This window comes from Microcebus murinus, chromosome 1 (genome assembly GCF_040939455.1).
Source record: "Microcebus murinus isolate Inina chromosome 1, M.murinus_Inina_mat1.0, whole genome shotgun sequence".
NCBI lineage: Eukaryota > Metazoa > Chordata > Mammalia > Primates > Cheirogaleidae > Microcebus > Microcebus murinus.
The window spans coordinates 113589994-113612491 of record NC_134104.1 but is presented as its reverse complement, the minus strand read 5'-3'; the positions used below and the strand labels follow the sequence as shown (position 1 = coordinate 113612491).

The 22498-nt window shown below is 40.6% G+C and overlaps 1 protein-coding gene and 1 long non-coding RNA gene across 2 annotated transcripts in view; one reads left to right on the top strand and one right to left on the bottom strand.

The window, feature by feature from the left end:
• Positions 1–22498, bottom strand: part of SLC9A9 (solute carrier family 9 member A9) — a 541491-nt gene that overhangs the window by 444739 nt on the left and 74254 nt on the right. The window lies entirely within an intron of this gene.
• LOC142871911 (uncharacterized) overlaps positions 19446–22498 on the top strand; it is a 45995-nt gene continuing 42942 nt past the window's right edge. The window contains exon 1 of the long non-coding RNA XR_012920126.1: positions 19446–19489. This is a non-coding gene — a long non-coding RNA (uncharacterized LOC142871911). The remainder of the gene's footprint in view (positions 19490–22498) is intronic.

Genomic DNA, 22498 nt, shown 5'->3' with positions numbered 1-22498 from the left:
TAAAGTAAATTTGAGGTGTGTTTTCAAACCAAACAAAGTTTTAAACAATTGAAAACAATTTCTTTCTTCTTTTTGCTCAAACTATTATACCTATCAACTACCACTCCAGCAATGATAACAACAAAAAGTCTGTGGATCAAATAAGTCAAACCCAAACAGAATATTTATGTGATAATTATTAAAAATCTGAGGTACTTTGGCATGAAAGAAAAGAATTACAACAAAGGTGAGGATGTTGATGATTGGCACTTTTTAAAAATGTTAGTAAATAGGTTAGTACTTCTTTGCTAGCCTTATCTTATCATGTGATCAATAACCACAATAGGATTAAGGAAACTCCAAGGTCCAAGTTTGATTTCATTTAGATACCTATAATTTTATTTGAGGCTTTTGCCATCAAGCAATGACATTTTCAATAACAACATACACAGGGTTAATCTGTCCTTTTGCTTCCCTTAAGCCGCTGCCTGAACACCTGGACCAACGGTTCTCAGGTGTGTGTGCTCCCCGTGCCCACAGCTTCAGGATCTCCTGGGAATTTGTTAGAAATGAAAATTCCTGGACCTCATCGCAGACTGACTGAATTAGAAACTCTGGAGATGGGCCCCAGAAATTTGTATTTTAATAACCCTTTCATTTTTATCACTGTCCCTATCCACATCAAGATATTTTGGTTCTATTCATACTCCAAGATGCTAGGTTTCCAAGTGGTGAGTTAGAACACTAGTGTTGCCGCCAGGGTTGTCTTATTAAAAATGCTGACAAAGTTCAGCTTCTTCTACTAAGAGATCCTGGAATTCCCTAGATTATGCCATTTGAAGAAGATGCCAACTTGTTGAGAAGTTGGTCAAAGTTATGGATTGACTGTTGCCTCATGTATAAAATTATATGAGACTACAATAGAGAGAGAAACATTGCTGCTTTAGACATATTTATATATGGCCAGATTATTGCTTTGAACTGCCGAGACTGTCATAGGTTTGGGATCTGAAGCTGAAGTAGGATTTTCAATGGGAAATGCATTGAAAGTAGATGTAGTTAGGATGTAAACGGGTGGGCCCTTGCATAAATTAATACTGGATTTCCCAAATTTCAGCTGTCTTCCCATTACAGTTAATTTTCATTAATATGACTGAGTTTTAAAATTAAATATTTTGATCATTGCTCTAATTAATAATGCTCATAAATCATAGTTTTGATAGGCCAGTTATATGTTTTTCTAGTAAAATTTAAACAAATGCATATCCAATAAAACAAAGAAGTCTATTAAAAACTTCTTGCATGCCATTAGTGATATGCTTTGATAAACACAAAATTAATTTATTGAATAAATTATCATATCTTCACATTGGGAAATCCTAGGAAAGAATTCAGACTAACAAGAGAATCTAAATATTCATAAGTATATGAAAAAACCTTACTAAAAGGGATAGTGGAAAAGAGCTGACTAAAAACTTTTGGAAATGGAATCTGTAGGACTAAAGGCAAACGGAACTGCACACGAAGTACTGTACACTGGGTTGATAAAGTTTTTTCCATGGAGGTAAAGGTTAAAAATTCTGGATACGAGTATACATATATACTAGAATTAAACAATTAAGTAAATGGTTTCTCACTGTTGGAGTGAAAATATACAGCAAGGGGAGGAGGCTAGAATTCGTAATGGATTAGAGTTGGAGACATCAGTAAGGACTCATGTTTAACTTAACATAGATACAGATGGTTACATATAGAATGATCTATAGGTATGTATATCTACACAAGTTAGTATACATGCATATATTTCTTTGTTCTGTCAGCTGAGAGGGCCTAAAAGGAACCACACCAGATGGTGATTTCTAATACCATTCTCTGGTAAAAGGAATCAAAGCTCTTTGGAGAAATGGCTGATTTTACCAGGTAGAAAAAATTACCACATGAGCCTGCAGACTTTTATAATGCCAGAAAGTAAGAAAGTGACACCCCACCCCCAAAACAAATGCACAATGATGGGAATATATCAAAGGAGCATAGGTGCCAACTGAAGGAGTTCCTAATGGCCTAAGGTGAAAGAATTTGAGCAACGAAATAAAGTAGTATATAAATTATTAGTAAATAATAGTAATATTTATTATATTATTATATAATAAGTAATACCAATTAATTAATTAGTGAATGGGGGTAAGAGACAAATCTACCCATACAGAAAAAATTTTTAAAGTTATGCAGATATTCCACGAAGTTATGTAGGGGGAACATAATGCTCCACTTAAGTGTGGTTTGCACACAATGACTTCCTTCCAAAGAAGACAGCACAAAAGAGGAAAAAATAGTAACTTTGCAGTGGAGAAACCTGAAAAACACTACCTCAACCAGGTGATCAAGGCCAAGATTGATAATCATAAATTACCTTGATGGTATGCACCCTTGATTTGTGATGAAAATAGTGCTTTACCTCTGTAGTTGTCCTCCCCAAACCCATAACCCCAGCTTAATCCTGAGAAAAAAACCATGTGTATTTCAGTAGAGGGACATTCTACAATATACCTGAGCAGTACTCCTCAAAGTTTTCAAAGTCATCAAAAACAAAGAAAGACTGAAAAACTACCTCAGACAAGAGGAGCCTGAGGAGACAGGACAAGTAAATGTGATGTGGTATCCTGGATGGCATCCGGGAACAAAGACGTTAGGTAAAAACTAAGATAATCGGAATAAACTGTTAATAATAACATATCAATATTTACCTAATAATAAAGTGCCAATATTGGTTCATCACATGCAAAAAATTGTACCAAACTAATGTATGATGTTAATAATAAGGTAAACTCTGTGTGTGTGTGCACTTGTGTGTGTGCATGTGGGGCGGGGGATGGGTAATGGGAATTCTCTGTACTATGCACTCGATTTTTCTGTAAATCTAAACCAGTTCTAGAGTAAATACATCACACCTTTCCAAGAGAGCCTGCTATCTGTTCCCAGGAGGTCCTCTTCAGATGATTTCAATAGGACTGCCGTGGAGCTCTTTGAGAGTTTACGCCAGTTTAGGGAGGTGATTTGAAGCTGAAACTCAACTACCGCTCTGTTGCAGAACCTGTGGCCCAGGTAATAAGCTACACCATTGAGGCGGGGGAACCTGTATTAGTCAGGGTTCTCCAGAGATACATAACCAATAGGATAGATAGATAGATAGATGAGAGGAGATTTATTAGGGGAATTAGCTTACGCAGTTATGGAGGTTAAGAAAGCACACAATAGACCCTATACAGATGGAGGCCCTAGGATTCCCATAGCATGACTCATCCAAGTTCAAAAGCCTCAGAACCAGTAAAGCCAATGGTATAACTCTCAGTCTGAGGATAAGGCCTGAGAACTCAGGGGCTTGCTGGTGTAAGTCCTAGAGTCCAAAGCCTGGAGTTCTGATGTTCAAGGGCAGGGGAAGAAGAGTGTCCCAGCTCCAGTAAGCAGAAAAGAAATCACCTTTTTTGTTCCAACCGGGCCCACAGCTGATTGGATAGTGCCCACCCACATTGGTGGTGGATCATATCCACTTAGTCCACTGACTCACATGCTAATCTCCTCTGGGAACACACTCACAGACAGACCTAGAAATAATGCTTTAGCAATTCTCTAGATAGTACTTAATCCACTAAAGTTGACACCTAAAACTGACCATCAGAGCATCTTTTTGTAATTTGCATAAAGGTATTGGTTTGTGCTCATAATTTGCATAAGTGCATTGGTACGTGCTAGTTGGTTTACGCTAGTTTCCCATGGCACTCCTAATTATTTCAAAAATGAAGGCATGAGTATGAAGAGAAAACTATTTTCTCTGCTGCACAATTCTTTGGATATGAATGCAAGTGAGAAATTCACCTTAATAGCTTCTGACACTTTTAAGCCCTAAAGGCAGAAGTTTGGGCCAGATGACCATGCAGGCTTTATGATTCTATGGATGCAGGTGGCGAGCTGCTAATATGATTAACAGTAATAATAGCAGCTAACATCAATTAAGTATTTATCATGTTCCAGACACTACTAATATGGAATTCAAAGTAATTTTTAGCCTTGAAAAGTCCAGAATTTTTAATGCCCACAGGTTAATGACAATTTTCTACCTTGCTTTAAAGCATAGCTATGTGCCAGTTGTGGCTCTGGGTTTTGGTGTTCTCAGACATATACTCAGCTGGTGGAAACCTGCTATCACCCTCTGTCCTCTTGAGGAACCTGGGCTTATGGCTGCTTCACACCCCTGTCAAAGACATTCCTCAGGGTGCCTCTCAACTGGGAGACTGACTCCAAGAGGCTTCTAATCATGGGACTCCAGGCTGTATTAACTGGAGACGACAGTCACCCACACATAGTCATTTCCCACACAGGTGTCCCTAACGCAAAACCCTTTCAGAGCTGAAAATAGAATAATAGAAAAATCAGCCCCCTCCCCTCAGTGCCCCATCTCCACTCACCAGCGTACCCAAACCCCGCATGTGTTCCTCTGTGCAGTGAAGAAAACCTCCTGATTCCTCCCTGTCTTATCTAGATAATAATTAAAAGTCACCGTTTTATGCTGTGATGGTTTTTAACAGACTCCAAAAATCTCCATTGGTCTAGTAGCATTTTTAGTCAAAATGATTACATGAAAAACAGCTTTAAATGTTTCCTGAATTAGGCACATGAATAATGATTAAGTCTGATTAAGTGGAGAATCAGAGGAAAGAGGTGTGAGCCAGGGATAGCTCTGTATACCAGGTATTTTCCATGCCAACATCCAGAAGTAGTTTTTAATGAGAAAGGAATGAGATAATATTTATATAAAGTGTGCCCACTAAGGGGAACTATGTTAGATGTGGTAGATAGCCCAGAATGCAGTTAGGCATTCATTTTTAAATCAGTCCAAGCCTAATGGCCAATTAAGGCCCATTTGTTCAACTTCACCATCCTCATTTGTTGTTTACTGCTTCAACTTTGAATGCTCCAAGCTTTTAAAAAAGAGCTTGACCTTTACACAAAGGAGCTTTTTCAATTTAACCTCTAATTTAATATGACTGGCATACAAAACATACTAGTTTGATGCTCAGGCAATAACTCAAAGGAGAGAGAGATGAGGCTTCCAGACAAAACTTAGCACAGAGACTGATAAGGGAAAAATACTGACCATTGAACATTTTTTAAAAACCAGGACATGTTTTCATAATAAGCTTCTCTGATTGCAAAACATACAGATAAGCTCAAGAAAAAGAAGAAAGAGATATTTCCAAATAACTAATTCAAATTATCACCACAAATTTATCTCTTAGACTATTCTCATTTTAAAGCGACACTGTATTTTTTTAAGTTCATTTTTACTCCTCTGTCATAATTCTAGCTCAGTGACTAGCCTAGGAGTCTGGAAAGAACAGAACACTAAAATTGTCCTTCATAAAGACTTTATAGTTGTGCATGGCGACCTTTATGGGATTAACTCTTAAGTCTACTGAAAGCCTTGTGGGTAATAGTGGTGCCAATGCCTGGAACACGCAGGCCACTGAATATGTTTTGGAAGTTCTTTTCATCAAGGTGTCAACCTTGAGTAGTATAGATTTTGAATTTTCATATCATTCCAGGTGCTACAGTTTATATCTATTGTGTGACAGGCACTTGGGATAAAACATTGTAGGAGACTAACAAGGTCCCTGTCTCAAGGAAATTATATTTCAGTGGAAGATAAAAGAAAATAAACAGAAGAGATCACTTTGGAAATTGATAATTGCTGTGAAAAAGAAAAACATTGACTGGGAGTGCGTTTTGATAGAGTGGTCAGATGAGTTCCCTCTGCAATAGGGAGACAACTGAGCAAAAGTTGGAACAAAGGAAACTGCAAGAGCAAAGGCCCTGAGGCAGGAATGAGCTCAGAGTTTCCTGAAGAGAAAGGAAGTCAATGTGGAGGGAAAATGGTGAGCACAGGCAGAAGTAAAAGGGCAGACAGGGGTTAGGCAGTATGTAACCTAGCAGCCCACAGCAAGTAGATGGAATCTAATTTCCAATATGGTGGGGAAACAATCAAAGGGTTTTAGGCAGAGAAGATATGCAGAGATTTGAGGGGACAAGAGTGTCAGCTGGGGGACCAGTGTGAAGGTTACTATAGTGGTTCAGGCAAGACATGATGGTAGCTTACACTCAGGGTGGGGTTTGGGGAGGGGAGGGCAGCAGTCCATTTATACAAATATTTATCGAGTGTTCCCCAAGTGTCAGATACTTTCCTAGTTTTTCCTTTTTCTCCATTTGAAACTTTATCCCCAGCACTTCAGTTGTAACCCTTTCACAGCACGTAACACATTGTATTCTCATTTTCTTAATTGTTTGTTTATGTGTCTCTCTCCAATGCTAAATTGTGAGCTCTCAGAGGACAGGTACAATTTATCTCTCTATTTCCAAAACCTACCCCAGTGCCTGGCATCTAGCAGTCTCTCAATAAAGGTGTTTTTAGTTTAATTGAAAAGTTGAATTGAATTCAAGACTCCTATCTCACATTCTCAGGGGAAAAAAAGCTTGTCATCAGGCCCTGCCAATTGGAGTGCATTCGCCTTTTTAAAAGTGCTCCAATAATATCCTTCCAGCGGACCCACAGCGATATCAGGTCCTAATCCTTGGAACCTGTAAATCTTACCTCACATAAAAACAGGGACTTTGCAGATGGGATCAAGTGAAAAACCTTAGACGAGATTATCCTAGATCAGTCAGGTGGGCCCAGAATGCAATCACATGCATTCTCCTGACAGAGAGGCAGGCAGAGATTTGACAACCCCCACACACACAAGGGAGGAAAGAGATTTGAAGGTGCTGGCCTTGAAGACAGGCATGATGCCGCCACATGCCAAGGAAGGCCGGGGAACTGCAAGAAGAAACAATTGCTCCTCCCCTAGTAGAGCCTCTGGAGGGAAAGCGGCCCTGCTGACGCCTTGACTTTGGCCCCGTGATACTGATTTTGGCCTCCAGATCTGTGAGGGAATATATTTCTATTGTTTGAAGCTTCTAAGTTTTTGGTAATTTGTTACAGTAGCTACAGGAAACGAATACAGCACTGTTTCACTTTGAATTACTTATTTCTAAAATTCTCCTTAGGGACCTGGTCTGCTTTCTGTTCTCTGCATCTTCCCATGCCACCTCCCAGCTTACTGGACAGGCAGCCGTGCGCTGAACTTGGCGAAATGGCCACCTGTCGCTGGTCCTGTATTTGATAGACCCCACTATGGAGCCTGTCCAGCAGCCCTTTCCCCTCAGGGTGGGGAGTGTGTGAGTCTACAACTCTCCTATCCAGGCCACACTGCAGGTGTCTGAAATGTCCTGCTCTCGTGGCCCCAGGACTCCTTCTGGGTCTCCATAGATCTTTCCCTAAGAGTAGGATGGAGCCAGAGTGGGCTGGCAGCCAGGGACCGGGGCCCCTCAACCCCACTGCCTCTATGGTCTAGCACTGAACTTACAGTGTCCAGAATTATAAACTGAATTAGCCTTCCAGGTCATTATGAAGGTATATTTGTCAAGGTAGATGTATAGAACATGCTCATTTACAGTCTTTTGACTTAAGACTTCAAATACTCAGACACACAGAATATGGGCTCTGTTCATGCTCTCCTTCTGAGTCCCACAAATGTTAGAGACTGGTGGCTAGGCAGGCCCTGCCAAGCTGAAAAAACTGATGCCATCACCAGAGACACTCACACTGCAACCCAAGCATCTGTCAGCCTGCCATGGCTGTCCTCACTGCACCCTCTAAAGATGCTTTGAAACCAACATCTAGAAATTGCTTCCACTGGCTGCCCTCTGGACTCAGAAACTGGGTTTTCAGCTATTAATCTTTGTTTTCCTTTTTATTTTCATGGAAATTTCCCTCATTAAATGCCTGATTGTTCACACAATCCAGAAAATATCCTCTGCTACCAAGTGGTTCAGCTGATCCTTCCTGAAGGAGAAAATGGACTCACATTATTCAAAGGTAAGAAAAAAAGTTGTCTCTTCTTTCCTTGCACAAGAGTAGGGACTGACAAAAATTCTCTCCTGACCAAACTCTGGTCAGGGTCCTCTAGCCTTTTTGTGATGAGGCCCTGTCCTTGTGCTTTCTCCTCAGGAGCAAGCACCTTGCTGAGAATCCCTTACCCTTGATACCCAATCACCCCCTCCTGCCTTCAGCAAGAAACCTGTGGATGTTTAGCAAGGACGCCCCCTTGTCCCTGATGTCCTCTCTCAGTACGTTTCCATCCACTGCCCCTCGCCCTGCTCCTTGGCTATAAATCCCCATTTCTCCTCATTCTATTTGAAATTAAGCCCAGTTCTATACTGAGGTCACTTTTCCCCTATTGCAATAGTTCCTGACAAAAGTCTGTTTTTACCTCTTTGACTGGTTTGCAGCTCCATCTTCTTTGACTCTCCTGGAGAAAACTACCCAAGTAAAAATCACACTTAGAATAAAAGCCAAACTCTTGACCACAGCCCTTGGTCTGGCTCCCCTGTGGCTCCCTCTCCTCTCAATCCCCTTCATTCGCCTTTCTCCAGGCACTGAGTTCATTTCCATCTTAGGGTATTTGTAGTTGCCTGGAACATTCAGCCTTCATATCTCTTCATGACTGGACCTCTTTTTCCAAGGACATCCCAGCTCACCTACCACTTCGCAATGTCCCACTCACGGGCACATTCTGTCACATTACTCACTACTGCTTGCTTGTTTATTTGCTAACTGTTTCTTCTAGTGAGTAAAAACCCCACATGGGCAGGGACCTTGCTCATGGGTTGCTTGCTGTACTCTTAGTGGCTGGCACACACAGTGCTTGCTCTATAACTACTTCCTGAATAAATATTTGCCATAGGGTGACTCTGAGGGTTTAAGGAGTCAGACACCCATCTTACATCAGGCCCTAAGTAAGTGCTGGGTCATCTCACCCTCTGCCCCTGACAGGATGTGTGGCTCATGATCCTTTGGCCTCACTATCTGTTGCTCTAGGAATTTTCATGCTGTTTTGTTTGTTCATTTTTATTTATTTTTTGACATGGGTCTTGCTATGTTGTCCAGCTGGAGTGCAGTGATTATTTGCAGGTGCAACCATAGTGTACTGAATGCAGTTTCAAACTTCTGGCCTCAAGGTGATCATCTTGCCGCGACCTCCTGAGCCAGCTCTTCTGGCCAGGAATGGTTTTGCCCTATTTGGTAGGGCAGCACTTCTCTTTCCCATGCCAACAATGAAGCTATCTGAGGCTTGAATCTTTTTACTCTTGCTGCTTTTGATTTTGCTGCCTTGATAGCAGAGAACACTTTTCTCATGGGGCATTCCTATTCTTCCTTCAGGCCTAAGCGTCTGTATTTCTAGAACTTATCTCGGGCAGTAGTGATGGCTTATATACTCTTCTGCCTTTTCCCATGGACCTCAGGAAAGCAGGAACCAAATCTGATCAATCATTTCTTTACCAACAAATGCGAAGTACATCCAGTAAGCCCAATGAATATGGGTGCTGAATACATATGTTTAATGTATATAAAATCTACCCACATCTTTCTTCCTGATTGCATTTATTTGTTCCCTGAAGTAGTGCCATGCAAGAGGTGTGAGGCCACATATGCCGATATGTTTTCAAAAATGTGTTCATTTACTTGCTTGCTACCGAAATCCTCCTTCCCAAACACACCTACACATACTTTTTCCATAAAAAAAGATTTCAGAGGCCTTAAAGGGATAATGTCAAATATGAAAGATTTATATCAGCTATACAAAACAGTTGAAAGAGGGGTAAAATATGCAAAAATAAGGATGGTACAAGCTGAAAACAGGAGTAATCTAAAATGGTAGACTAAAAAACCACAAGCATAATGACAATGTTCATAATAGTGTTAAATGAACATGTGAATAATAAAAAGTGTCATGTTTTTTCAAAGAAAATCATTAAATATGGCAATCTACTTTTTAACCGGACATTATTTTTTAAAGTCTTTTTTTCTAGACCTTCATTTGCTTCATGAATAATATTAATAAAGACATAAATATAACTACTGAAGAAAGTTTAAAGCATTATGTTATAAATGTAAACACATGGTTTATATATTTGTATGTTATTTTAAATTAATATTCATAAATGCTGATCATATTTCTTTGGTTTATTTGGGGGCATTGTCATTGTTGTGTGATTAAAAATGAAAATAGCTGTGGTGTCATTCTTTATCACGCACAATCCAAATGTTTTATTCCTCTGCTCTTTTCCTTTTAGACAAATGTATCCATGGTTAAAGTTAAGAAGAAAATTAGCTGTAAAACCACATTTCACAAACACTACAGTAATTTAAAAGAGTCACAACCCACAGGTAAAGGCTACAGCATCAAAGAGGTAGGGTAAGATTTCCATGTCTGAAGGCTTAGTTGGAATTCCCACCCTCTTACTCAGAAAAACATCCCCAGATGCCAAAGATTAAACACATTACTTTATGTGACTAATGTTAAATGCTCTCTGTTTTTTTCCAAATTCAATAGCAAGTCATTCATAAACTTCAGTAAATTATCAGAAGCACAAATTTGTGTCACGTGTTAAAGCTAGAGTTGAGGAGAATGGTTAGTTTGGATAAAAGATTTGATCTTTAGTTGAATTCCAGGCCTAAGCTGCTCAGTAGTTGATTTGCTTTTTTACTATAATTCTCAGATAGTCAAAATTGCCCTTGAAAATCCCTTAATTGGTCCATGGGGTATAGCTATCCTAGTTTCAAGAGTATATCCTATCTGGAAATCCTTGTGCACACTAAAGTTTAAGACCCATATGCTAGACTAAAATAAGGAACAAAAGGAAAGTCTATATGCAAATGCTTAAGCATTTAAATCACTCTGCCTTTCAGATATGATTATGCCCTAGCAATGAGTAGGGGGAGAAATCTAAATTATGTGGATTCCTCTGCAGATACTACTCCATCTAGTTGTAATATTAAGCCTCCATCATCTTAATATATGCTAGTAGGTTTATCATTATATGTATTATAAAATTATATGTATTATTATATTATATGTATTATAATTAGAAGTATTATTATATGTATTTATATGTATTATAAAAGCTCCTAGCAGACACAGAATGAAAGAGACTCTAGTTAAATGCATGATACTGTATTGTCTTGATATTGCAGTTAAAAGTGGCCCTAAATTCAAATGAAAGAGGAAGACAATGCATCAAAGGAGTTTTACGTACAATTCTATCTTCAGTTATAATCATTTATTTTGAACTTTGTTCTAACTTACAATGAAGCCTTTAATAACTTCAGTAAATGATAACGTGTTTAAATTTTCACTGGCATTTTCTATTCTCACAAGCTTCAAGTTTTTTCAGAGCCTCAACCTCCCTCACACAGTATTTCTTTATACCTGTAATCAAGGCCTTAACCCAGGTCCTAAGCAAAGCTAACAAATAATTATCTTTCACAATAGAGCTAAAAACAGGAGTCTAATTAATTAAAGCACTAATTGAACTTCCCCATTACTGATACATTAGTTCCTGCTCTGACATAAACATTAATCAAATTCACTGAATAATTTAGCTCTCCACTTCCCTCACCTGTGTAGACAAATCTGCCTGTTGTCCTGTAATGGTAACAGGTAAAAATGTTTCATGATGCTATTTGCAAATACCTTTGTTAAGTACTAGTAACTGATAATATTCTATAGTAAACTGGGAAAAGGGTAAAGAGTAAAAGCAAAATGCAGTTAAATACATATTTACGTACATATAGTTACATATGTTATGTTAATGGCAAATATTTGTTTCCTTTCTTAAGAAATGAACCCATGGAGGAAAGAGCCTTTTGAAAAAATAATTGAAAGTATTTCACAAGAACTTCTGCATTTTAATGAAGTGGGTCGTTTAGATTGCAACTGTATGGGGCAGTGGATTTCCTTTAATTATGTGATTAGATAAATATTTATATATTTTTTCTTTGTTGAAATCCAAGCTTCCTGTTGAGTATAAATGCTGGCTCTCTCCTCTCCAGCTGGCAGAACCAGTTTTCAGGGCTGCTGGGGAAGATGCGCATCAGATGTGCTTCAGTGAGATATGAAGTCATCCCTGATGGGCAGTCCTGTCTTTGAAGCCAGGCTAACTGGGACCACAGTTTGATATTACAGGGTGAGTCAAAGGTGTAGTTCTTGCTGCTGTCTGGCCAGGTTCCCGCTGTGTGGAGAAGAGGCTGCACTCTTGGAGGGCACTGCCTTCTCTAAGTGCATCACCTTAAACGCACTAGTAGGATGTCTCCAGCAGATCCACCTAATGGTTTAATGAGAGGCAGTGCTGGATGATAAGCCTGGCCTTCATCTCCCTTCAGGGATGCAGGACTTATCCCCTTGCTGCTGCAAGACAGCCTTCAGCTGTCAGCCCCCTGCGGAGGAGACTGCCTTGGTTGAAGAAAGCCACCTGGTGCAAGGACACACACCTTCCAAGGGCATCCAGTGATGTTCTACAAACAGTATAAAAGCCTGACCTACTGTGTCAGTTGAGGACAACTCTGAAGGGCATCTCTGACTCCAGGGTTCCTCACTCTTTGGGGTCAGCTGAGCCTTTGGGTGAAGCTGCACTGTTGCTCAACTTCTCCCTTTGCACCCTCCCTCTGCACCCCTCTCTTCCACAGGTCTTGATCCCAAGAGCACTTCCGAATCTCTGCACACTAAGCTCTGCTTCCGAGTTGGCTTCCAGGGGAACTGACCTGTGACAGAGATGCCAGGAAGCTTCATGCTGGAAGTGAATAGTATGACACGGATCTAGGTCGGAGTAACAAGGTGGGCATGACATCCACAGGCAAATGCTAAAGGAAGTGCAAGAAAACAATCCGGGGTATGGGGGTGGGAGGAAGCAGATCACACTGAAGATTAAAATGAAGGAGGCGATGTTTGCCTTTTTCCTCAGGACTGAGTTAGCGGGAGTGTGATTCTGGGTCGGAGCCTGGGGCATGCTCAATGGGTCTGTCAGGAAACCTGTTCTCGCCCACACGGCAGGCTGGTGAAGGGACAGAGCCGCTCGGGCTGGGAGAAGCAGGCTCTACCTCTATCTATCCAGAGTCTTTTTAATCGCCTCTCAGGCACTCATCATACTCTTCAGAGACAGGTTCAGAGTTACTTCAAAGTAGACTTACTTCAAAGTGATGTTCAGAGATTTTAAAATAAACTCCAGAGTTCTCAGAAATCTCCCCGGCTGCAGCAGCAGAGCAGGCACCACCCCTGCCCTTACGCGGAAGGAAAATGAGATTCCGGAGATCTGTCTCATTAGCAGAGAGGACGGCAGTCTACCTTTAGCACTGGTGACAAGAAAACAAACTATTCACAGCCTTCTAGCAGAATCTGGCCATCATTCTGTTTCGAATTCTCTTGTTTATGGCCTTAGTGGCAGGCAGTTCAGTGAGTCTCCAGATGAGACCATAAGTTTCGCCATCGCCTGACGAAGCCGAGACGATGTAGCACAGGACATGCTGTGCTTTGCTGACCAACGTACAAAGAGAGGACATCACAGCTGCCACTGTAGGCCTGCCCATCTGTGGGGAGGTGAGGGTGGACATTACAAAAAAGGCAGAAAGCAGGGGCAGGAGTGTGGCATAACTTAAAAGAACGAATGCAGTACCAATGCTTGGTACTCTCTTTGTCCCCAAAAGCCATCTCGGGCCTGGCTGCCTGGCATGAAAGGGTACCAGGAGAGCTGTGTGAAAAGGTTCCTTTTCTTTTTCTTTTTCTTCTTTTTTTTTTCAGAGTTATCTGCTAGATGCTCTGAAAAGGGCTTTTTGTGTTGAGCTTAAGGCAGCTCAGTTTAACTAGCAGTAGGTAGAGCATTGTTAAAACGGATAAAAATGGGAGATAAGCTTTGCTCCCACAATCTGCTTCCAACGGATATGGAAAAGAAAAGACGTGGCTCCTTGGAGGCATATTGTTGCTGCACTTCTTGGGCTCAAAGGCCTTCCTCTGGAATTAATATTTACCTCCAATTACAGTTTCCTGGGGTAAGGGGTCCCCACTGATGATCTTGTTCTGAAAAGCTTTCATTTATTGAAGGAGTAGGCAAATCCACTCACTTAGGTACCCTTCAGAGAAAGCAGCCAATGAAAAGATTAAAATCAGAGCAGGAGGAATGTTTTATTTACATTTCTTTGAAGTTCAGACCTTCACTCCTTCTCTCTCCACTCCCTTGGAGCAGAAAGGCTCTAAGAAGTTTTGCTCTGATTTATAAAGCTCATATCTGCCTCCAGGCTGCAGCTTTGCCTTCTTATATTTAGCCACCTTTGGAAGGCTTTTCTTCCTCCTTGAATGGGGGATTTGGCCCATGTGACAAAAAGGTGTGGATGTATCACCATGCTCATACCATATGCATGCAAGTAGGGGAGCAGCGGACCAGCCGAACTTTGCAGAGACACCAAACATTGACCAAAAGCTCTGCTTTCTTTTCCCTATCTGCTATTCTTGTAACCCAGACAGAGCTCCAGCTCCCTTCTCTGGATGGATGCAAGAACAAGATGGAATTTTCTCTCGAGAGAGGAAAAGAGAGCAAACCAACAGAGGTTGCCCCTCACCTAACGCAGCACCGAACTTTTGCTCTTCCCTCATGTCGTCCAGGGGATGCACTGGCTACCACAGTTGAGTTTCAGCATGACGATTATCCAAGGCAACCCTGGAGGGCTCTGCAGGGACAGTTGCTGTACTGTGCTGCAGCAGGCCAGGGCCCTTGGCAGGCGTCCGATAGCCCCTCACTGCAGATGGACGTGGCTGAGCGGCTGAGTGTGGAGAGAACTTAGTCCTCTTAAGCCTTAAGCCATAGCCACCCCTAGCCTCGCTGGGGTCACTTGCAATACCAGTGCTACCCAGAGGGTGTGTAATAATAACAGATGTAAGAAAAGGTCTTCAAATTAATACTTTATGTAGAGAGGGGAAGGAAAAGGGGATAAAGAAGAAAAAAAGCTTACTAAAAAGAAACAAGTCTATTGTTTTTAACTTACTAGAGACTACCTGAGGACAGGGAACAAAACAATAAGTCAAATCTTCCCCTATAATCGGGCATGTCTGGGTTTCTCAGGATTTCCATTTCTCCTTCTAGAAGGGCTTAAGCCCCGACCAACCTCCAGAGTTTTGCATAAGGCTTTCAGAGATCACATCTGTGAGACCCTCAAGACAAAGGTATGGAGAAGGGCTGACCAGCTGTCAGGCTGAACCACCCAAATCCATAGCAGTGCAGAAGTTAGACAGAAGGAACAGAAAATATAGCAAAACATAAGCACAGTGATGGTAAAATGAGGAAAAGTGTTCTTGCCGATACTCTATTTCAGTAAAAGTCTCAATGTGGTAAGCCCAGGGTCAGGATACGATGCTTTGGGACTTTTTTCCTGCTCTTATCCCTCCAAACAGGAATAAGGTCTATGGCTGGAAAGCTCTTGCCAGTGGATATTTTCTATTCTTCTTTTGTTAAGGTTTTCCTTTTCAAGCTCCCAACAAGATTATTTTGCCAGGGGAGTGTTTTCTTGTGTGTGAAGGGTTTCAGGGATTGTTTGTTCTGAAAAGCATCTGCAGACAATAATTGGGAAATGTGTTAAACCTGCCATCAATTTGCTTTATTGACGTGGGAACCTCAGTGGGTCCCTGTGCAGAATAGATGTTTCCCCGCGTGAGCGAGCTACTGAAAAGGCTGCCTTGCTGAAAAGGGCAAGTCAGACAGAGGCAGATGCTGGAGAAAAAAGGGACCAGGGGAAAACAGAGGGGTGGAAACTGAGCCAGAAGTGCTGAGACAAAGCTCGTGATGATAAAATACAAAAGCTGGAGATGTTCAAAGGAAAGCTGGTTATCACAGAAGCTCCTCCAAAACAGGAATTTTCAGGAATTAGGACGAGGGTGGTTGGTGAGGAGAGATGAGAGAGTATATGTATCTAAAGAACCCCATTTGGATGGCAGGATTCTGGTCTGTTAAGCTGTTTGGTTTTAATAAAAGTCTCCCTCCGTCCTCCGGCATAGCATTTAGTTCTGCCATACAGAAATCCAAAGCTGCTTGGCCTGGTTTATGGCACCTGGACAAATGGTAATTATCAGCCTATAATTCCCTTGAGGAGAGCTGATGTTTCAATAAATTATAAGAGCTGAGCTTGAGTGGTTTACGGCACCATCAAAACCTTGCTATGGACATATAATCTTATAACCACAACTTGCTAGTGAATAGCTGTTTGCACAATAGGTGATTTAGGAGCCTCCAGCTCCTCTCAGAGAACACCGGGGCTGCCAGGCTGCCGCCCAGCTGTCCCCAAGCCTCCCCGGAGCAGAACCGAAGACACTTCCACCCTCGATAGGTTGCCAAGGCTCACTGCCTTGGTTTCTCCAAGTTGAACACATCTGGATCCATACAGATATACACATCTATAGGCCTTGGTGATCTCCCAAAACAGTTACATGACCACAGGTGTGTTCTCAAGCATTTAGCGTATTCACAGGCATCTCAGAGCAAGGAGAGTTTTACACACTATGTCCAAGGACACGGAAGAAGAGGAGGTACCTAAATCAATATGCAGCCTTGAATCATTTAATACTAAAATTTATAAGATCTCCTGTTTTAAAAATATATTACAGCCTTATTAGAAACAATGGGGCACTAGACAGTCAAGAAATATTTCTCGTGAGGCTCCACTGTGGCCCCATAGAAATGTTCTATTAAATAGGTGGAAGACAGAAATATGGCAGGATTGCTAAAAAGCAAACAAAATTATTATTTATCTAACTTATTTGTAATATATATACCCCCCTGACTTCCAGAAGGAGTTTGAAGTCACTTAGAATATAATGTCATCATATAAATATTATGTCAAATATATTCCATTTCTATACATCAGGGAAGGGTGCGAGAGAATTGTGTTGGGAATCAAGAGGTCAGAGCAACGTGGCTCTAAATTTCTCCGTAAGCTTTCTAGAAAAAGCAAAGAGAAAAGAAAAGAAAGGAAAGATGATGAACACTGCGTACGTCTTGGTGAAACTGAGGTTCCGGTAAGAAACTTGCTCAGTGCCGTAGCTTAGGTAACGCACTGGTGGCTCCAGGGGCCAAGACTCTAAAACACAATGCCGGGTAACTCATCATTTCTTACTAGTCAGGTCTTCTTTCTCCTCTGTGCATCCACACAAAGTCAAACATATCACTGTTCATCCATCACACTGTCTAGAAGAGAAAATGTCTAGAGGCCATTTTGTGCCTATGGTCACAAAACATGAAGGCCACAATCCCATAACCAGACCTCCGGATTCAGAAAAGAAAAGGTATTCTTCACAAAACAACAATAATAACCAGGCTCTATAAATCCTTGGAATAAGCCAATTAAAGCTATTGACTGACCAGGTAAGGGCTTTAGAATGAAAAGAGGGTGATCTATTGGTGTCATTTCCACGCACTGTCTAATTGGCATATTTTTAGTGTGCTTTCGTAAAAACACCTATGCCCCAACATGTCTGACAAACCTTGGCATCAACTTCCATTTGCCTTATAATCTTTGTTCTACGTATATTAAACATGTCCAAAGATTTTCAAAAGTACTCATTTTCAAAAGTATTTATTGGTTTTCCATATCTTTGCACATCAGAACCCAGGGCACTCTGGGGCAAATTTTGGTTTGTTGGATGAATAATCCATTTTTATAGCAATAAATGCCAACAGCTGAAAATATTCATAGGAACAGTCACATTATAAAAACTCATGCAATAAAATATTTTCAGACTGTAGTTTAAGCTCAAAAGGTCTATCTTCCCAAAGGTGTATGCTTCTTTTAACTGGACATTGAGAATCATATAATATAATCTTTGTTTATCCAAGCAAGCGCAGAGTTAAATTAAATGTCTGACTGAAGTGATAAATTAATCTTGGTAGTTCTACTTCTTTTAATTGAGCTCTTAAATGGTTCTGTTTCTACTTTAATTGTCCTGTTACTGTAAGCTGCCTCAAAGCCTTTTAGAAATGGCACAAATCATGTATAAACAAATGTACAAAATAAAAATACTTCCTACAGGGGCTTAGATAAAATGTAGGAAGAACCAATAAATCCATATCAGAGAACAAGAGAAGTTGGAGAATAAAACCTCCTTATAATGTCCCAGGAATTGCTCCTTGTAAACAATGCCACAGATGATCCATAAAGCCAAATGATTCACAAATGCCAGAGGAAGAAAAATTAAACCAATACCGGGGAGAATTCAGGGTTTGCTTTTCATTTCAATAATATAGATTTGTGACACACAAACCAAAATCATTGTGCAGATTCAAATGTTCTCAAGTTCCAAGTGGGCAGCATAAATGAGTGATATGGTGAAAAACATCAGGCAGGTGGGAGGTGGGCTTGATGGGGAAATGGAAAAATGTGCCTCCCCATCATTCAAATTCAGATTTTTATAAAATGTGCTTCAGAGCAAATAAAACACATCTACTGGCCACGGTCATTGGCTCAATGGCTACTTTGTGACCCCTGATTTACATAATGAGTATACTTCACTCCACTAAGGTTTCTCAACAATGGAACTACTGGCATTTGGAGTGTGACAATTTTTTACTGTGTAGGACATCCCTGTGCATTGCAAGCCAATGCACATCCGGGTATGCCAGGAACCAAAAGCCATAACACCCTTCAGACAACAAAAAAGGTCCTCTCTCCCAGCATTTCAAACATGTGCCTCCACCTGCCACCAGTCCAGAGTGAGAACAGTGTGTCTAGTTCTCTTGCTAACTCATTCCATCTCTTCACATTTTCATATCTCACCGCATATTTTTGCTTTTTATAATAAAAGTATGATTTGCAGGATTTTAAGGACAGTATAATAGGCTACTCTTTCCTTTGCCTTACCACTGGATTAGGAAGGGGACTGTGAAGAGGTTGGCAGGAAATATGAAGATAATGAGAGGAAGAGAAGGAGGAAATGATCAAAGGCAAGTCAGTGCAGTCACTAGGCAAAGAAAACAGCAGGGAAAGCATGTGGGGAGGGAGGCTGAACCAGTCATCCTTGTTACTGCCACCACCACACAGTTTTTCAAAGCTGTTCTCTTTCATCCTCTTCCATGAACTTGGAACTTTCCCAGAATGCCCAATTTGAGAAACTCTGCATTTTGTATCTTTGGTCCCTAAATAAAGGTAAAATCCTGTCTTAATGACTACCATTTATAACATCCAGTCCTACGTAATGAGGCCATTGCCAACTCATGGTCAACAGCCCACGCTAACCCAAGGTTGCTGTTGTGGATATAATTAGCTCCCTTAAATGAAAAACTCATGTAGAACAGATGTATTCTGAAGTCCTTGTACGTTTACCAACCTATTTAATATGCCTGTTATATAGTGTTGCACTCAGAAATAGAAATTACTTTTGAATGATCATATGTTATAATATTCTTAGTAAATCAGGCATTGATTCTCAAAGGAGGGCTTTTGTTGTTGTTGTTTTCTGAACAGAGAGAGTCCTTGCTATCTACGGATCTTAATGGCTCTAGGCATTCTCCCTGATGGGGTGGTGACCCTCACGTTTCAGAGAAGGTAAGAAATCTCAAGGATATGCAGATTTGAAGCTGTTTGGAGATAAAGTTGTTAGTACAGAAGAGAAAATGAGTCAAGGTGAGGGTGGTGGGGTGGGAATATAGGTGTCAGGCAATTTCAAAAGTTCAAAATGGAGGAAAGTCAGAAATGGGCAAAGCAGAACAGAAGACTCAGGTCAGGAGGTGTAAATGATGCTAAATTTGATTCTACAGAAGAGCCAAGACCAGCAGGGGTGAGGGGCTGCAGGGGGAGAAAGGGGTCCTCTGAGCCTTACTCAAGCCTTAGTGGGAAACTGAACTTTTGAATATGTCTACACTTATTGACAAAAAAGGGAGGATTGCAAACTAAGAGGTTACTAACTAGTTCCTACAGCCTCAGAAACTGACTCAAGGTAACTCAGAAAATTTTCCTCTTAAACAGCTATACCTTTTTTTTTTTTTTTTTTTTTTTTTTTTAAATTTGTCCATTCACCTTTTATTTTAAAACTCAGTGAGGGCTCCAGAATTTCCATACAGAAGAATGAGTAAAGGGAGACATGACAATGGGCAGAAATAGTTCTCTGAAAGCAGAGCTAAGGGATTTGTGTAAAGTATTCCCATTAAAAAATGTAAGTTTTATTTGGATTTGTGGTTATCCAATAGTAAAAATATTGTTTTCTCAATATGACTTTATTAATATTCAACCTAAGATTTTATTCTTTCTTTTTAATACATGCATACTTCGTTTTATTGTGCCTCACGTTATTGTGTTTCCCAGATTTTGCATTTTTTACAAATCGAAGATTTGTAGCAACCCTGCATTAAGCAAGTATATTGGTACCATTTTCCCAACAGTATGTGCTCACATTGTGTCTGTCACATTTTGTTAATTTTCAATATTTCAAAATTTTTCATTATTATATGTGTTATGGTGATCTGTGATTAGTGATTTTTTTTTTTTTTTTTTTTTCATGTTACTTTTTTTTTTTTTTTTTTTTTTTTTTTATTTTGGCATATTATGGGGGTACAGATTTTAAGGTTTCAATAAATGCCCATTCCCCCCCAGCTATACCTTTTAATAATTACAATATCAACAACTAATATTTATTAGTTATGTTCTTGATACTGTGCTGCCAACTTTACATGAATTAGTTCATCTTCTCCACAATGCTCTGGCCACCCTCATTTAACAGCTGAGAAACTAAGGAGGAGAGGATGAATAACTTGTTCAGGCTCACCCGGGTACTAAGGAGCTGAGCAGGGATTTACATGAAGGTGCCTAGTCCCAATCCCTGCCTTCAACCACTAGGCCACACAGCCACCTTCCACATCTGACACTCTGCTGTTCCCTGCATGACATCCCCAGGAGAGGGCCCCGGCAGGCATATGTGCACTATCCCCTCCCTAGGGCAGAGTCATTCAAACCAAGGTGGGCACATGTCCCCAGTCAGTCCATTCAGATCCTCCTCCCCAAGAATTTGGGATTGGGAATGGAATAACCAGTTGGTCTGATGGGTCTTTTTTGACTGAGAAACCATCAATGCAGGGGGTATAGAATGTCTGCCTTGTTTCCTCCACATCTATTGAGAGGCACAATGAGAGGAAGGAGTGGAAGGACAGAAAAGAGATAGAAAAGGAGCACTTTCTATTTTCCTGGTAGTTGTCCAGCTCCTTAGTCTAGGTCCTTCCTGAAGCCCAGCTCCTTTCCTGCCATTAGATTTGGTGAGAAAGACACTGTCTATCCTCACAATAAACACCCCACTTTGCTTGAGCTGCCCTGAGTTGGTTTCTGTCACTTACAAACAGAGTCATGACTAAAATCCCATACAGACCTCCAAACTGTGATTTCTATCTCCCTGTATTTATTTTATTATTCTAAGCATTTATCCCTTTCATCAACATTTGCTGTCCCTTTGCAGTTGAGGGCCCTTCCCTACACCCTGCTGAGATTCAGTCTCAGAATAATAACGATATCATAGGCACCAGCACACCTGCATCTCCTATTGGAAAGACAGGCAACAAAATAACCCCAATAAACCCACTGCAAGTCGGATCTCTGTACCCAAATCTTGCACACTTTATTCTGAATATTCATGGAACTCTCCTGCATAGGAACTGAGTGGATGGATAAATTCAGAGCCACACTCTCATATGCCTTCCTTTGAAATTCCCCAAATAGCACTCTTTAGACATCACCTCCTAATGAGCTTGATACTGTTGTAAAAATGGAGCAGATAGTAAACACTGGCTTTATGGAAATAGTTCAAAAATAATAATAACCACCACCATCATATCTATTATCATAAATACCCTTTTCTTTGCAGAGTAGACTTCAATTTTAATGGTATTTGGGCTATTTTGATAGTCTACCAACTTCATTAAAATGGAATTTCACTGGAATTCTTAATAAATAATTTAAAATGGGCCCCAAAAGAAGCTTAATTTCTATATTCCCAGATAAAACTTTGTAATGGGTTGCTTTATTAGTGCGGTGATCACCAAAGCAACTTCCTCAAGCGAGGTATGTTTTTATAAGGAAGATGGAGGCAAGGATACTACCTGGGATTGTTTTATCAACTTTACCTGAGTATCCCTGAGCAATTAATATGCCAGTGGATGCAGACAGTTAGAACAAGGAGGTGTCTTCTCTACCTTCCTCATTTTATAGACAAACATGCTGAAGCCTAAAGAACAAAGTCACATAATTTAGTGGCCAACAAAACACTGCATTGGGTCCACTGATATGCCTGATTTAAAGCTCTTTACATTTCATCGCATTGAGAAGGCTTTGTGGCTAAGTTCTGTAAGTTTCATAACCTTAGGAGGCAACTTTATAGTGGAAGAACTCAGATCAGCTCAGAAGAACAGTGAGAAGCAGCCAGCAGAATGCCTTGGCCCTGGAGGGGTATTCTGGTCCAAGCTCTGCCACTCACTCACGCTGTGCTTTTGGGTTCCATTTATAAATAAGAAGAGGGGATAGGACTACTGGTTCTAAGGTTTTACTGATGTCCTGAAGAGTCCTTAGATGCCT